This window comes from Canis lupus, chromosome 18 (assembly GCF_048164855.1).
Source record: "Canis lupus baileyi chromosome 18, mCanLup2.hap1, whole genome shotgun sequence".
Taxonomy (NCBI): Eukaryota; Metazoa; Chordata; class Mammalia; order Carnivora; family Canidae; genus Canis; species Canis lupus.
The window spans coordinates 26,194,828-26,212,442 of record NC_132855.1 but is presented as its reverse complement, the minus strand read 5'-3'; the positions used below and the strand labels follow the sequence as shown (position 1 = coordinate 26,212,442).

Sequence of the window (17,615 nt, the reverse complement as noted above, 5' to 3'; positions counted from 1 at the left end):
CTTCAAATAGGAGGAACTTCTTTTTTTTTCCTCTTTTTAAAATTTAAATTCAATTTGTCAATATATAGTATAACACCCAGTGCTCATCCCAGCAAGTGCCTTCCTTAATGCCCGTTACCCAGTCACCCCATTCCACCACCCTCCTTCGCTTCTGCAAGCCTTTGTTTGTTTCCCAGAGTTAGGAGTTTGTCATGGTTTGTCTTCTAGGAGGAACTTCTAACACAAGGAGGAGCTGCCTTTGTCTTCTTTTATTTCTTTCAGAGCATTGCGGTTTACATATGTCCCTTCTAAGTAGATTTATAGATTATGGTGTCTTATCCTAAAAGAATCTTCATGTTTACTAAGATAGGGAGTAACCATGGACATCTCTATGTCTTACAGAAGTTCAGTGTTTGAGACAAAATACTTGGAGGAATTGTCAGATTTCAAGATGAATAGTGCGTTTTTCTTTTACAAAATATAAATTTCCAAGTTTTCTTACCTTTCTGTGATAAGTAACTGTGAGTAGAACGCTACCTAGTAGAAATTATCATAGACACCAACACTCAGTTGCTCTCTACCAACAAAATAGAGGTAGTTTTCACAATTAGTGAGAAAACTCCATTTTTTAAAGAAGTTTTTTTTTTTTTTTTTTTTTTTTTTTTTTTTTTTTTTTTTTTTTATGATAGTCACAGAGAGAGAGAGAGAGAGGCAGAGACATAGGCAGAAGGAGAAGCAGGCTCCATGCACCGGGAGCCCGACATGGGATTCGATCCTGGGTCTCCAGGATCGCGCCCTGGGCCAAAGGCAGGCGCTAAACCGCTGCACCACCCCGGGATCCCTAAAGAAGTATTTTAAAAACAGATATTGGGAAATATTTCCACTGTTAGATTGTAGTGCAGAAAATGATCTGTTTCCTAAGAAAATGCTTATTTTGGCACTCTTTAATTTGGAAACAATTGAAAAATCTGTTTAAAAATCTTTCAACTTGAGTTTCCATGTGTTGGAGTTTGTGATTGGTTTGCAATGACTGTTGGATATAAGAGAAGGTGGAAATTTACTAGCTAAATTTCACTGAAAACCTTCCTATAATTTTGGGTGGGATTGAAAAATGAGCATCATGATGTAGTAAGTGCAGCCAAGGGATGCGCTTTTTTTCATTTAGGATAATGATATTTTATGATAAATCTTTTGCATTTATAAAAACCATGTCTCAAAAGAACCTGAACTTAGAAGCAGACTTTCAAATCCTGTCACAAGGTGTTAAACCACAATTTGTGAAACTTTTGAAGCATATTATTAGGTAATAATTTAATTAACATTACGTTTTTAGTGAGAATCATGTTTTAAAAAAATACTGTTGGCCAATAAAAGATTTAAAGATATTGTATGCTTCATTATCTTTTTCTGTAAATTCTTCTATTTTGGTGTTTTAGATGTATATATTAGTATACATTTATAATAGTATATATTTTCAAAGTACATTAATATGACTATTTGCAGTTCATGCTTGAACATTTTTTATTCCTTTTTATCTTTAAAAAATTTTATTATTTAAGAGTGAGAAGGAGAGAGAGAGTGAGAGAGAGCACAAGCAGGGGGAGGTACAGAGGGAGAGGGAGAGGCAGGCTCCCCACTGAGCAGGGAGACTGATGCTGGGCTCAATCCCAGGACCTTGGGATCATGACCTGAGCTGAAGGCAGACACCCAACCAACTGAGCCATCCAGGCACCCCTTGAACATTTTTTTTATTGATGGAGTGTACTATCTGAAACAAGTTTGGACATTCTAGAATATTAAGGCTATTCTGTAATATCATCAGTGCATATTACTGTGTGGGAAATAACACATATCTGATTGTCCATTGATGAAAAGCCTCTAGAGCAGGAACATAGCTTTGGTCCTTCATAGATAAGAGAATTGGATCCTGGCTTAGTTTTATTGTCTAGTAGATCACTTGCATCTGATACTTTTAGAATCTATTCTAAAATAACATAGCTATGCATGTATGGCAACTTACAAGGATTCTGTTTATCATACACTGCAAAAGATAACATGCTTCTGGATAGGTCAGATACTATCATCTAGATACTAGCATCTAGAATTGATGTTTAGTTCTCCATCTTGAAAATAGACCAAGGTACAATGAATACCTGATGAAACTGAATCTTTTTTATTAAACTCCCTCCCCCCGCCCCTTTCTTTTTAGACTAATGTTGGAAGGCATTAATGCAGAGAAGCTGAACTTCATCCAGCAGAGTTTCCTGGTCATGTTAGCCTCCCAGAAGAGAACCTACTTTTGTTTCACATTCTTGCTCTCCAGGAAAGCAGACAGGGAGCATTTCAGTATCAGCACTTTTCACCCATGCAGCGTGTAAGTGCATCACTTAACAGCGGTGCGTACTTGTGGGTAAAAGTATACTTCAGTAAGTAGAATGAAACCTCTCTGAATTGTGCTGAGGTAATTTAGGCCTTTTATTCCACTTCACTATTGGGGAATTTTACTATAAGCAACTTTACAAAGTGGGATACCACAGAAAAACACCGTCTGTGGTAAGCCCTTAGATGGCTCATATGGTTTCAAAATGCAAGCCTGCTTTCTTTTAATTTATCAGGAGTTTTCTCTTGAGATTGTACATGTTATAAAATTGAAAACCACAAATGCTAAACTAATATAGATGAGCTATACGTTAACTTCATAGTAGATGTGGTGCAAATGAAAAGAAATACCCTTAGGAAATACTTCCCTTATATTTTATGACCTTTGTCGTTTTTTAAATAATATATTTAAATAGGTGTTATTGTTCATCCTATATATATTTTAAATTTTAATTTAGTCCCCCACGTTATTTTATCAACTAGGTGTGTTAAATTAGTGTTAATTATTTATACCCTCCTCTTCCCTCAGGTCTTTTTAGGCCAAAGGAGATAAATCATCCCAGGAACATATGTATTATTTGCTTTGTGGAGAGGCTCATGGGTGAAGATGTAGATTGGAGAAATTTCTTCAAACAAGAAAGGGATAGAGACACTACAGGGGGATCAAAGTTTGAGAAGACAAAGGAAGAAGGTTCAGGTGACAGGAATTGAAAAGAGAGTCTGGGCGATTTCAAAAAAAGAGAAAAGGGATAGGAGAGAGGAGGGAAAGAATTTTTAAGATCTGTTGTGTCCTCTATTGAGTAATTCCTCTCTCCCTACAAAACCCCACAAAACCTTGAGTAAAATTCAGTTGTTGGTCTGTGCTTTTGAAGGATTTCTATTTGTTTATGACTCTGTATGTATGTATGTGGCTTTAAAGTGTCAATGGATATGAAAGAGTGGAAACCAGAGTTTTAACAGAAGCGGGGATATAGTAAGAGGCCAAGTGTGGCCGGGTGGTTCGTTCAGGTAGGAAGAAGTATTCTATTAGGGACATCATTTAGAATTTTCTGTGCATGGTGATTTTAAAAAGACTAGTTTTTATTAACTTTTATTACATTTTAAAATTTGCTGTGAATGTGCCACTTGATTGCAGACACCTAGGCAGACTGCTCCTCCCACCCTCCCACCTTGCTCTGTTGTTAGAAATAAGCCAACAGCTCGCTTGCTTGCTTTCTTATTACTATTTTTTTTAAAAGACTTTATTTATTTATTCATGAGAGACACACACAGAGAGAGGGAAAGGCAGAGACACAGGCAGAGGGAGAGGCAGGCTCCTTGCAGGGAGCCCGATGCGGGACTCGATCCTGGGACCCCAGGATCACACCCTGGGCCGAAACCAGGGGCTAAACTGCTGAGCCACCCTGGAATCCCCCAACAGCTCTAAAGTCAGGCGAATGTTGTAGGAATTTCCATCAGAAGCTTATCACTATTTTCTCCAGGTATTCTAAGAAGATCCTGCAGGTACGTTAAGTGGCCAAGGCACTTCAGAATCCTGGTGACTTTGGTTCTGATTTGTGGCCATCCGACTGTACTATAGATTGAAAGTTCCCAAAATGGGGATTGTAGGGAGTAACATCCCTGCCCTTCTTCTGACAGCTGAAATTCCTTTGTACTATTTTTGATCATGTATAAAGAGCTGAGAATGGGTTTTTGTTTTTGTTTTAGTTTTTGTCTTTTCTTTCTCATCTCCCCCTTCTTTTGCTTTTTCTTGTTTTCTTTCTCTCTGTCCTTTCTTGCTGGCTCTCATTCCTATAGCCAAGTGGATTGTCAGAGACCAGTGAAGGTATGAAGGGAGATAGAGTATCCACTGGTAAATATTCTCGTTTCTTTCTTCTGTATCACTGGTCAAACTCAAGTTTAATGAGTTTCAATGATCAGGTTTGTTTTGTTGGGGCCATGGAAAGAGGAAAAAAGAGAACATAAGGAAGAATGAGTGAGCAAAGACACTGTTATGGGAATAATTAGAGTAAGGCCATGGAAATTACATTAGTCCTTTGCTTCCAATTCTCTGTCCTCTCTCACCCTGTCTACACTTGTGGAATATTTATAATGAGATTAAAATCTTAGTCGGTTGTTTGTTTTGATGTAGAAAGCGGTTGAGTTGCTACAGTTGGATTTCTGCTCATACTAGTTGCTCAACCTCAATATTGTAAGGAGGCAAAAAGAGCTAGGGACAGCAAACAGATTCTTCTCATCGACTCCTAGGTCACTTGTGCCTTGTTACTCCTTTCTCATTCACTGCTGAAGGGTCCGGGTGATCAGTAGTACACTCGCTTTTCTGACAGGATCTCACTGAACTCACAGATGGCCTCATGTGGGTATGGATGGTCACCTGAAGCTCATGCTTGGGCTGCCCAGATGTGGAACACACTTTCCTTCTTCTTCTTCTTTTTTTTTTTTTTTTTTGAGACTTTATTTACTTATTCATGAGAGACACAGAGAGAAGGAGAGGCATAGCAGAGGGAGAAGCAGGCTCCCTGGAGGGAGCCTGATGCAGCACCGAATCCCAGGACCCGGGGATCACAACCTGAGCCAAAGGCAGATACTCAACCGCTGAGCCACCCAGGCGCCCCACAGATTTTCCTTCTTAATGCCAAACTTCAGCTGTGCAATTTTGATCACATGTAAACCGTCATGAGCTATAGCTAGAATAGGGGTCATCAAAAATTTTTGAAGGGCCAGATAATAAATATTTTAGGCTCTGCAGGCAATATAGTCTTTTTTGTAACTATTCACCTTTGCCATTGAAGTACAAAAGCAGCCCTGGGTAATATATAAACAAATGGGTGTGACTGTGTTCCAATAAAATTTATTTATGGATACTGAAGTTTGCATTTTATATAACTTTCACGTCTCATAAAATATTCTTTTGATTTTTTCCAACCACTTAAAACTGTAAAAACCTTTCTTAGTTTGTAGGTTGTACAAAAACAGGGGGTGGGCTGGATTTGACCCGCAGGCTGTAATTTGCTGGATGAAAACTAGAACATTATTCTTTGCTCGGCTATGATGCACCACAAATTTAATGGTTTAAAACACTCTTTCTTAGCTTACCATTCATTGGTTGGTAATTTGGGATGTGCTCAACTGAGTAGTTCTGGTTTTTTGTTTTAAGCTTAAGTCTATTTTACTACCACATATGAAAAGCCAGTTATCTGTTTTATTGCTGCTTTATAACAGCTGCTGCTGCTGCTGTAGTTGTTGTTTTGTTTTAATTTTATTTAATTTCTTTTTAAAATTTTAATTCCAAAAAAATTTTTAATTCCAGTCTGGTTAACGTACAATGTTACATTTGTTTCAGGTGTACAGTATAGTGATTCAACAATTCTATGTATCAACTGGGTGGTTCTTTACTAGTTTCGTACATGTATCTGTGGTCAGCGGTTGGTCATCTATTTGGCTCTGCTTGTAAGGATTACTGGCTATTGGGTGGAGTAAGCAAGCTGACTGGGCGAGTGTCTTGCATCATCCAGCAGGCTGGTCAGTGCTTATTCACATGGTGGTTCTAAGAGCAGCCAAAACATGCAAGTTCCATTGTATGAGAATTCTTCAAGGTTCTGCTAATTCCATTTTGCTATTGTCTCAAACAAGTCTCATGACCAACTCCAGTGTAGCAGAGGACTAAGATATGGATCCAGACAACTGTGAATAATTAGTTTATTACTACCACAACCCACCACAGAAGGCCTCTGCCCTGTTGGTTTATATCTCTCCCACACATAAAATATATTCTCTCCCTCCTAAGGCACCCTACATTTTATCTAGTCACAACATCAGGTTCAAAGTCGAGGATTTCTTCATATATAATCATGGCTGGACGTGACTTTTTAGATGTAGCTTCTCTTGATCCAATTGCACTAGAAAGATAAGTTATAACATACAGTGATAAGAAATTGATAATTATAGTGGAGAGAATCATTTGAAAGGGAAAGAATGGGGGACACTCAGCAGCCACTTGTCCATACATATTCTGAAATTCAGCCTGGCATCTGTTGGCAGATTCCCGTACTCCAGGGTCATCCTCCTTGATTAAGCTGAGACTCTGCTTCCTGGGAGTATTTGTCCAGTGTATTGTTTTCTACAGCTCTCTGGCAGTGGTGCCCTAGTCCGTTGTTCTTCACGGTTTTTGACTTGACCCTCTCAAGTGTCATTCTTATTCATAAGATACTGCTTGTGTGTGCAGCTGAACATCTTCCTTAGCCTTCTTCATTTCTGTTGGGGGTTGGTGGCCTAGAGACCTCCTTTTGTTTTGAGCTGACATGATCTCTTTCAATCCAAGATGGCAGTGCTTTTATCAATACAGTTAATTGCAACAGTAGAAAGCTTTCTATGGATCTAATTCTGGTCCAGAAACTAGATCCACAATTCTTATTGAGAATTTTTTTTTAAGATTTTATTTATTCATGAGAGGGAGAGAGAGAGGCAGAGACACAGGCAGAGGGAGAAGCAGGCTCCATGCAGGGAGACTGGATCCCAGGTCTCCAGGATCATGCCCCAGGCCGAAGGCAGGCGTTAAACCGCTGAGCCACCCAGGGATCCCCGAGACAAACTTCTTTTTACTTGAGTGTGTCAGGCGGCTGGGGGAAATTTCCTAAAGAATTTTAAAAGAGAATTTTAAAAGAGAGAGAGGCAGAGACACAGGCACACAGTGAGCCTGACATGGGACTCGATCCCCAGGTCTCCAGGATCAGGCCCTGGGCCAAAGGTGGTGCTAAACCGCTGAGCCACCCAGGCTGCCCAACTTCTTAGAGTTCTTAACAAGGGACTTACAGTCAGACTTTGATTTAATCTTTACCCTGAAGCCATTTATTACTTTGATGATTTTGGGGGGGGGGGATTGGAGATAAGGAACAGTTTACTTCCCCGCATGTCCTGGTTCCTTTGTATTCTCCCTAAGTTCTGCTTACAAACAATTTTTTGAGCTCATCTTTCCTGATGTACCTTATCATTGACAACTAAAGGAAGCCAATTGACAAGTTTAATTTTCTGTGAGGCAATCTCCCTATCCAAGTCCAGTTTATTAGTTATAAGCAACATATTTACTAATTATTTCAGAACTACCTAACTCAGGTACTTTCTAGCCTGCCATAGCAGTTTCCTTGTCACTTTCGTAGCATCTTATAACAGTATAGTCAATTTTTTCCATCTTCGTAGTTTCTTTACAGCTTTTCTAGCCTCCACCAGCCACCTATACCAAAGCCAATGCCTCATATTTTGTTTTTTGTTACCAAAACACCCCACTTCTAAGTATCAATTTCTTTATCAGTTATTGTTGCTCCAAAATGAAGCATTGCAAAACTTAGTGGCTTAAAGCAATCATTTGTGTCACTTCTAACATGTGACATGTGTGTGTTGGGAAATTTGAGCTGAACTCAGGACAGAGATTCCCTGGTTTTGGCCAATCTCACTCATGCATCTGTGGTCTTGGACAATTAGCAGAGGCCTGACTTCAGATCCTCGCTGGCTACTGAGAGGGCAGCAGGAGACAGGGCTGCATGTCTCTTATGATCAAGCTGGCTAGTGTGGGCTTGCTCACATGGCAATGCTGGCAGGGTTTCCAAGGTCAGCTGGAGAAGGCAGGCTCCAATGTGCAATCCCTTTTCAAGTCTCTGTTATGTCACATTTGTTGTTGTCACATCATTTAAAGCAAATCATATGGCCAGGGCCAGACTGGAGTGAGTGTGGGAGGGGATTATCCAAAAGCTTACATTGAAGGAGGTGATGAATTCAGAAAGGTATGAACAAATTTGGGGCTATTGTTGCAACAATCTGCTAGTCCTATGCTCAATAGAGTAGACTATAATCTGACACACAGAAAGCCTGCTATGTTTCTAGGGGAGTGTAAGTTTTGAGTGACTGGTTATTCAGCTAGCTGATAAAAACATGGAAAATCCACGTTATGGCTCTAAATTTGGCAAATTGAACTTGCCCAATATCAGGAGTACATAGATTTCTGAAGTGTGCTTTTAGAGCTTGAGGATCAAAAATGCATATGATGAAAAGAAAAAATGATTCTGGGATGCCTGGGTGGCTCAGCAATTGAGCATCTGCCTTTGGCTCTGGGCATCATTCTGGAGTCCCCAGATCAAGTCCTCCATCGGGCTCCCCGTGGGGAGCCTGCTTCTCCCTCTGCCTATGTCTCTGCCTTTCTCTGTGTATATCTCCCATGAATAAACAAATAAAAATCATTATTAAAAAAAAGATGGAGCACCTGGGTGGCTCAGTGGTTGAGCATCTGCCTTTGGCTCAGATCGTGATCCTGGGGTCCTGGGATCAAGTCCCACATCAGGCTCCCTGCACGGAGCCTGCTTCTCCCTCTGCCTATGTCTCTGCCTCTCTCTGTGTCTTTCTATGAATAAATAAAATCTTAAAAAAAAAAAAAAGAAAAGAAAAAATGGTCCTGATTGTAGGCAGAGAGTAAAAAATGACAAAATTTAATATTTAACATTTAGATGGTGTGGATTATGTGCTGGACACTATGCTAGTAGCTTGTCATGAATTATATCATTATCTCTTTTAAAAACAGAAAAATTAGCATTAAGAGAATCTAAAAATTTTGTTGTTTAGATCTAGGGAGCTTGGCCTACTCTATGTAATATGAAAGCTTTACATTGTAACGTTGCTAAGGATGAAGGTATCTCTTTTCAAACATTGCTGGTTGGAGGTTGGAGTTTATAGTACAGTGTAGACTTTGGGATCTTATGGTCATTTGTCCAGTTTCCTAATTGCATACATATTACCGTTTGAGATAGTTTCATAGTTTCCATCTTTGTAATGAACGCAGCTCAAACTGAAGTCTTTCCCATTGCTTTTACAAGTAGAATATCCTAATATAATAATTGGCTCTCAGGAAGAGAGCATATTTTGATTCCCTTTGCATATTGCTCATCCATTGTTTATTACCCCCAAAACTCAAAAGAAGGAAAAAACCCAGAGATTTTCCTAGAGTAAAAGATTTGCTTTTCACAGTTAAGGCAGTTTATAAGGACTCACAGGCACGTTAGCAAAGAAATGAAAATAGTTAGACCTGAGGACAGGAGTCAAGAAGTAAAATTATAATTAAAGGTATTTTTCTTCAGAATCTTAGGTCAAAGCAAAGATTAAAGATGGAAAAATGAGGAAGACCAGGAATATGTTAATGGCTTTTCTCTAACTGTATAGAAAATAATAATATTAAAACTCTTCAAAAAAAACAAAACCTCTTCAACATTTACACACACACACACACACACACACACACACAATGGGATTGAGAGATGATGGGTATGGGTGAAAGAAGAGTCTGTAAAGACATAAAATTGTTACTCAAACTTTATATTTAAATTCTTTATTTTGGAAGCAGTACTTTCCTCTTTGACATCAAGGGATTTTTTTAAAGTTTAAGTTGAATTATAAGTGAGAAAAGAAAATTTGAAAAATGTCTCAGATTTTCTGGCTAACTATGGCAAAGGTAAATGAAAAACTTCAGCAGTTAAGGTAGTACATTAATTTAGACATGGAGGCATTTATACCAGACTGAACAGATGGAAAATTCTCACATACTTACAGAAAATCAAGCACATTAAAAATAATTCAGTATGAACAGTAGAGTTCAATATGGAAGAAACGGTAACAAGTCCACTCAACTGTGGACTACTTAAGTCTTTTAACGTCGATTTTTTTTCCTTTTCTTTAAGCATACTGATTTTTTCCTTTATGTTTTATAATGTTGATTTTTTTCCTTTAAGAATACGTTTATCGGGCAGCCTGGGTGGCTCAGCGGTTTAACGCCTGCCTCCAGCCCAGGGTGTGATCCTGGAGTCCCAGGATCGAGTCCCACGTCGGGCTCCCTGCATGGAACCTGCTTCTCCCTCTGCCTGTGCCTCTGCCTCTCTCTCTCTCTCTCTGTCTCTCATGAATAAATAAATAAAGTATTTTTATAAAGTACGTTTATCACTGTGATATGACTTGCAGAAAATTTTCTTAGTTCTATTTTTTAATTTTGAAAAATTTTAGACCTTCAGAAAAGTTAGAAGAAGCTTTATAGAATTTTAGAACACCTATATACACTTCCTCTAGATTCTCAGTTCATCAATATTTTCTCACATTTGTTATATGTCTTCATGAATATGTATACCTTATCTCTATTGATCTGTTATGCTGAATTTTTGGAAAATAAGTTGCGGACATCATGACCCTTGATCCCTAAATACTTAAAGCGTATGTCCTCACAGTTTCATGTATTAATTTAGTACAGATGATCAATTTCATAATTATAACTTAATTTAATGTAGTCTAATTATCACATTCAGGAACTTTAATATTAATACAACACAAATGGCCTAATACACAGTTTATATTCAGATTTTTCCAATTGTCCTAATAATGTCCTTTAGGAGAAAACAGACGAAACCTTTTTTTTTTTTTTTCCTATCCAGGCATGAATCCAGAATTACACAGTGGTTAGTTATTGTGTCTCTTTAGTCTCCTTTAATCTGGACTAACCTGTCAAGTTTTTTTGTTTCTTCATGACATTTTGAAAAGAACAGGTCAGTTATTTTGTATAACATCCCTAAATTTGCGTTTGATTGTTTCCTCATGATTAGATTCAGGTTATGCATTTTTGTCAGGAGTACTAACAGCGCTGTGTTGTGTCCTTCTCAAGCCTGTCATGCCGTGTCACAGTGCCAGTGGATCCCATTATTGGTGACGCTGACTTTACCACTTTCTTCAGGAAGTGTAGGCTACTGTCTCTATTTAAAGATATCATTCCCTTTGGTACTTAATAGGTAAACCAATGCTTTAAGCCTGTTCTCCTATTAACTTTTGCCCAGAGGTTGCAACGTTTACTGATAACTTTTGCCTAAATTAATTATTACTATGTTAGCTACCAAATATTTTTTTTTTTAATTTTAGACAAGCAGAAATTTTTACTGATTTTTTAAGTGTAAAAAAGGAGATTATTCTAGGGGACTAATACATCTGTAGACAATCAGAAGGGTGCAATATAATCACAGGTGATTAATCTGGAAAGGCAAAAGTAAAGACTAACCCCATTGAAGAACAAAGATATTGCAACAAATGCTCTGCGTTTTTCATCAAGCAGCAGGATGGTAATAAGTTAGATATATGAAGTAAAATGCATGCATCAACCATTTTCTCCTGCATAATCTTAAACTGCTTTGCATTTATACACAATCATGCACAGTAATAATCAGGAAAATATTTGGAATGCACACACACACACAAAAAGCTTGGCACCAAGTATAATAGAAGAGAAATATGAAAACAAGGGAAGCAGGTAAGGCATTTAAGATTAGAAAATGTTTATGTAAAATTTCTAAAGCAACTGATAAATTATGCTACTCATATTCCTAGTTTTTCTTTCTCCATATCTGGCTAATTTTATTAATATACTATAGCTTCCGATTATTCTCAGTTGCATCTAGTGAATTTAAAAAAGAACAACCCTGCAATAAAGTATCTATCATGTCTTGCTGAATAAAATGTGTATTTTGTGCGACCTGAGATTGAAAGCTTTCTAAGCTTCTCGGAGTTTTAAATCAGACAACCCCCCACTTCCTGCAGACACAGTTGCTTATTTGTCAGTTTGAGTTTGATTTATCTCAAGCAGCAGCTAAAACGGTATTAAAATCTTCTGTTAAGCATGTAAAACTCTACATATAGAGAGTCAGTAAGTTAAACATCTCTAATAAAAGACAGGTGCGTTCTCATTGGAAGCAAAAATAGGATAGAAAGAGATTTGTTTCTGTAAAGGATGATATGAAAAGTAGGAGACCATAGGTGTCTTCTCTTTACTCTACAAAATGGCGCTGATATATAAGGCAATAAAAATATTTTTAATGATTTTTTTAAAGTGCACATAAAGTAACCAGTGAATCTGTGTATTCAGCTATTGATCAGTTTAGTGATGGGCTGAAAAATCAGTGAATTAACGAGTGCCCTCTGCTTTATTCATTATTTCACCATGTTGTATTTTTTCCTTTTTGTTTATATCTTTGTGAGAGTAACCCAGAATATAAAGTTATGTAATGTTGATGGTTTAATAATAATTGTTCCCATACAATTTCTGAGATTTTTTTCAGCCTCTTGACATTTTTGGCTTACTCATTTATGCATACATTTTAAATTTTTAAATTTATATTAGATAATTTTAAAATGAGTATAGAATTTTAGCCTTAAAAATATGCAAAAAAAGTGCAACTAAAGAGAATGGCCCATACACATTATATTCAATATAAGATATCTAATTAGGACCATGTAGATTTTTCCTCATATTTATACCATAATGTACATGAATGGAAACAAAGGCAATAATTGATGACTTCTTGATAAAAAACTTCAGTTGAAATTAGGGCGGCATGGTTTGATTACAGCTTAGTCTTTGGAATTCTATTTTAGTTTGCCTTATTATGGTGGTGCACTGAAAATCTAGGATTCATTCGTTCATTCATCTAGAACATTTATTTAGTGCTGGCACATAGAGATTGTTCAATTAACAGACATTATAATGTTTTTAATGTTTCTTTTTAGAGAGAGAGTGGGAGCAGGGGGGTACTGCGTGGGGTGGGAAGGGGCAGAGGGAGAGGGAGAGGGAGAATCTCAAGCAAATTCTGCACTGAGTGTAGAGCCTGGCACTGGGCTAGATCTCACGACCTTGAGATCATGATCTGGGCCAAAATCATGTGTTAGACACACAACTGAGCCACCTAGGTATCCCTATTTTTAATGTTTTATGTATATCCACAAACGTCCACGCAAATGTATTGCTAACATGGAGTCATCATAGACTGAGATTTAAATTTTGTTTTTGTAATACATGCAGTATGGCTTCATGTTTATGTCATGGATTTAATATCTATTTGAGGGCCTTCCACAAGCTGGACACTGTATCAAGCTCCAGAAATATATCTATGGATAAGATGGGTGGATTCTGGGATGCCTGGGTGACCCAGCGGTTGAGCATCTCCCTTTGGCTCAGGGCGTGATCCTGGAGTCCCGGGATCGAGTCCAACATCAGGCTCCCTTTATGGAGCCTGCTTCTCTCTCTGCCTGTGTCTCTGCCTCTCTCTCTCTCTCTCTCTCTGTCTCTCATGAATAAATAAATAAAATCTTAAAAAAAAATGGGTGGATTCTCACCCTTCAAGGAGCTTATATTTTTTGGGAGAGATAGAAAAGAAGTAAAAAACGTAATTAGATATTTTGATTAGTGCCATGAAGGAAAAGTACCCAGAGTTATTGTTTTTGGCAATTAAGTGCAGGGGCATATGCCCCTGTGTGTGTGTGTTTATGTATATGTATGTATGTTTTCTGTGTGTGTGTGTGTGTGTGTATGTGGGTGTGCGTGTATGTTAAAGTATGCGATACTATGAGTAGTCAGGGAAGTCCTCCTTCGAGGGTGAGATACAGGCCTGAAAAATGAGAAGAAATCAAACATGTAAAAAAGGCATGGAATATTATTCTGGAAACAATCTTCAGAGTTTAATATGACTTTTCTGATAATTTTACATTTGAAACTATAGCTCTGGTAGTCCACCTGAGTCCCCCAAAGCTCAAGTTACTTGCCCGAAGTTGCATTTGCCACGCCCAGGACGCAGGGATGGCTGTCCCTCCTGAAAACAGAGTCAATTAAACACGTAGAGACATAAAAGCAGAAAATGATCATGTGGGGTATTAAAGGAATGGAGTCGGAAGCTTAGAAAAACATCTCTTGCATCTTCACATTTTCCATTTCATCTAAACTCAGTGAAGAGTTTAAAATTGAATATAGGTAAGTTGGCTAAAAAACTATAATTCTGAGTCATCAACAGCATATCTGAAAGGAGCAACACAGCCCAGCCTGGCAGCTCCTATTTTTCAGATTAGAAATTAACTGCTATGTTGTCAGGATGAAATGGTATGTTTTATTATTGAAAAGGCAGTGCTATTAGCTTCTTTGGGCCACAAGGGCCCATTTATTTAATTACTTCTTCCAGGACACTAAGTGGATCCCCAGTGACCAGGCCAAATGATTGCACCTTAAAAGGTGAGCGACACATTCATTTGATGGATAGTACGTTTTCTTTCCTTTATTTTTTCACTAAATATAAAAAGAATTAGAAAAATCCATTTCTTTTCACCTCTTCTGAAGATAGTTTCAGAACCAGAAGCATTTTTATTCACTTTTATTTATTTTTATTTTTTGTTTATTATTATTATCTTAAAGATTTATTCATTTATTTTAGAGGTAGGGGGTGAAGAGGCAAAGGGAGAGAGAATCCTGAAGCAGACGCCCTGCTGAGCACAGAGCCCGATATAGGGCTCAATGCTCAATCCCATGACTCTGGGATCATGATCTGAGCTGAAATCAAGAGCCAGCCACTCAAAGAAATGAGCTACCCACGTGTCCCTATTATTATTTTTAAGTAAGCTCAACACCCAATGTGGGTCTTGAGCTTAGGACCCCGAGATTGAGTCGTGTGCTCTACAGAGTGAGCTAGCCAGGTGCCCCTTTTTAAAATAATAGCTAAAATAATAGATATAGAAATGAAAAGTAAGAGAAATCTTCTAAACAAGGAGCACAGGGCCTGTTTTGGATTCCTTTAAAAATTTTTCAAAATGGATTTTATTTTATAGAGCAGTTTTAGGTTCATAGCACAATTGAGGGGAAGGTACAGAGATTTCCCATATACTCCGCCCCCTTCTCCAGCCTCCCCCGTTGAGGGCATCTCCTGCCAGAGTCCCATTTGTTACTGTTGATGAACCTACACTGACATGTGATTATCACTCTAGGTCCATAGTTTACATGAGGGTTCACTCTTGGTGCTGTGCATGCTATGGGTTTTGGTAAATGTGTAACGACATGTACCCACCATTAAATATATCTAATAGTTTCACTGTGCTAAAAATCCTCTGTGCTCTGCCTTTTCATCCCTCCCTCTGCCATAACCTCTGGCATCCACTGACCTTTTTCCTGCCTCCGTGTTTTTGTCTTTCCTGCAATATCGTATAGTTGGAATCATACAATATGTAGCCTTTTCACATTGGCTTCTTTCCTGTAGTACTATACGTTTAAGGTAACTCCATGTCTTCTCATGGCTTGATAGATCATTTCTTTTTAGCACTTAATTGCATTCCATTATCTGGATGTAAAATTCCTTCTTTAAGGCTCGAAACTTATTTTTAAAAAGATTTTATATATTTATTTTTAGAAAGAGACAGCACACAAGTGGGGGAGGGGGGAAGATTTGGATGAATAAAGAACAGACGGGGAGGAAAAGGGAGAGAGAATCTGAAGCAGACTTCATGTCCAAAGCTGAGCCCCGTGGGGGCTCCATCCCACAGCCAGGAGATCATGACCAGAGTCAAAACCAAGAGTTGAATACTTAACTGACAGCTACCCAGGCACTTCTAGAGCTTCAAATTTAATAGAGATTTTAAAAGAAGGAAAAATAAGTTAAAATTATTAAGTTATTTATTACAATAAAGCATGAAAGAATAGTCATATTCTTATAATTATGTAGGAATATATAAGTATTGTTTTATAGAGTGTTTTTCCTTTGTTAACAAAGTTAAGGAATTGCTAAAATCTCAATAGAGTCAACGAAGAAAGGACAAATATAGGTCATGAGTAAATATCATACTAGAAAAAATCTATAGCTTGAGGGTATTAAATTGTAGCAGCAGACAGCTTTTTGAGTAGATTTTTTTCAAGTTTTTTTTTATGGGTGTGGTTGATATTTAAGCTTTGCTAGCCCAGCATCAAGGACCTCTTACTGATGGATTATGAATTTTATCCTTTAATTTTTAATATGCTATAAAACAGTGAAAATTCTAATCCTTTAAAATGAACTTTCATTGTTCTCTGATTGTTTGGGATAAGAAAAGGTTTTCATAGTTTCTTTCTTAAGAGATATGAAAGCTTTTCAGATCTTGCTGATTTCAAGAACTTTCCTATAAAGTAAGTTGGAGATATTTGTCAAAATTCCTACTGGGTGTGTGAAAAACCACATACACAGACTGTAAGCCAAACTCTTTGAGGTTAATTCATAAATCAGTAGGGATAAATGAGAACAGAAATTCTATGTTCTGACTCTTGAGGTATCATATCTTGCCTTATAAATTTTCACTTGTTGATTTTAGTTGGGTAGCACATTGATATGATTTGTACTTCACTAAATCATAATGTGTAACAACTTAGGTAACTCTCTAAATTCTATTTGATTTTTTTCCCTTTAACTCCACTTCCCAATAGTGGAATAGATGTAATTTGGTATAGGTGCTTATTATTAAGAGGCCTGGTTTTGGAGACACTGACACAGGCTGAAATCTTGACTCTGATATGTACTGAGTGTGATCTTAGAAAGATAACTTAAATCTGTCTAACCTGTAAAAAAAAAAAAAAGAGAGAGAGAGAGAGATACATTTACATCATATGTTACCTACATAATAAGAGTTTTTTATGGTGATAAGACCAAATATTAACGATGGTAGAAAGTTTTCTTGTTTTATATATCATAGATTCCTCCAATAAAAGCTATTTAAACTTTATCTTACATTATTGAAATATGCATTTCCCTGTTATTTTTGGACTTAAATTTAAAAATTTCTTCTCTAGCTCTGATTTTTTTTTTTTTTAAGCACAGATTCTTGAGGTTTCATCTTTTTTGGGAAAAAAAACCACTTTGTGCTTATAATACTATATTCAAGGAATCTAAGCTTTTGTATTGGAAAAGGTATCTTTGTTTTCTCATTATCATGGAATAATTATCATTTTAACTTGAGTATTTGTAGAAGCATCCAAATTTCTGAACTTATCTATTATAACTTATATAACTTGCTGCTTGATTGGCCCCAGCTAAAAATCAAAATTATTATTCAAATAAAATGGGCCACAACTTTTATTAAGTATTTTAAATATATACATTTCTTTTTAAATAGTCACACAGAGAGAGAGAGGCAGAGACATAGGCAGAGGGAGAAGCAGGCTCCTTGCACCGGGAGTCCGACGTGGGATTCGATCCCGGGTCTCCAGGACCGTACCCTGGGCCAAAGGCAGGCGCCAAACCGCTACACCACCCAGGGATCCCCAAATATATACATATTTTTAAAGATTTTATTTATTTATTCATGAGAGATACAGAGAGAGAGAGAGAGGCAGAGACACAGGCAGAGGGAGAAGCAGGCTCCATGCAGAAACCCGATGTGGGACTCGATCCTGGAACTCCAGGATCACA

The 17,615-nt window shown here is 37.5% G+C and overlaps 1 long non-coding RNA gene across 5 annotated transcripts in view; it reads left to right on the top strand.

The window, feature by feature from the left end:
• Positions 1–17,615, top strand: part of LOC140609494 (uncharacterized) — an 82,989-nt gene that overhangs the window by 3,640 nt on the left and 61,734 nt on the right. For 2 of the 5 annotated variants that reach the window (XR_012011318.1, XR_012011316.1), the window contains exon 2: positions 2,189–2,353. This is a non-coding gene — a long non-coding RNA (uncharacterized lncRNA). Of the gene's footprint in view, positions 1–2,188; positions 2,376–2,887; positions 3,431–17,615 lie in introns of those variants that run through there. The other 3 variants (XR_012011315.1, XR_012011314.1, XR_012011317.1) reach the window with 3 other exon arrangements.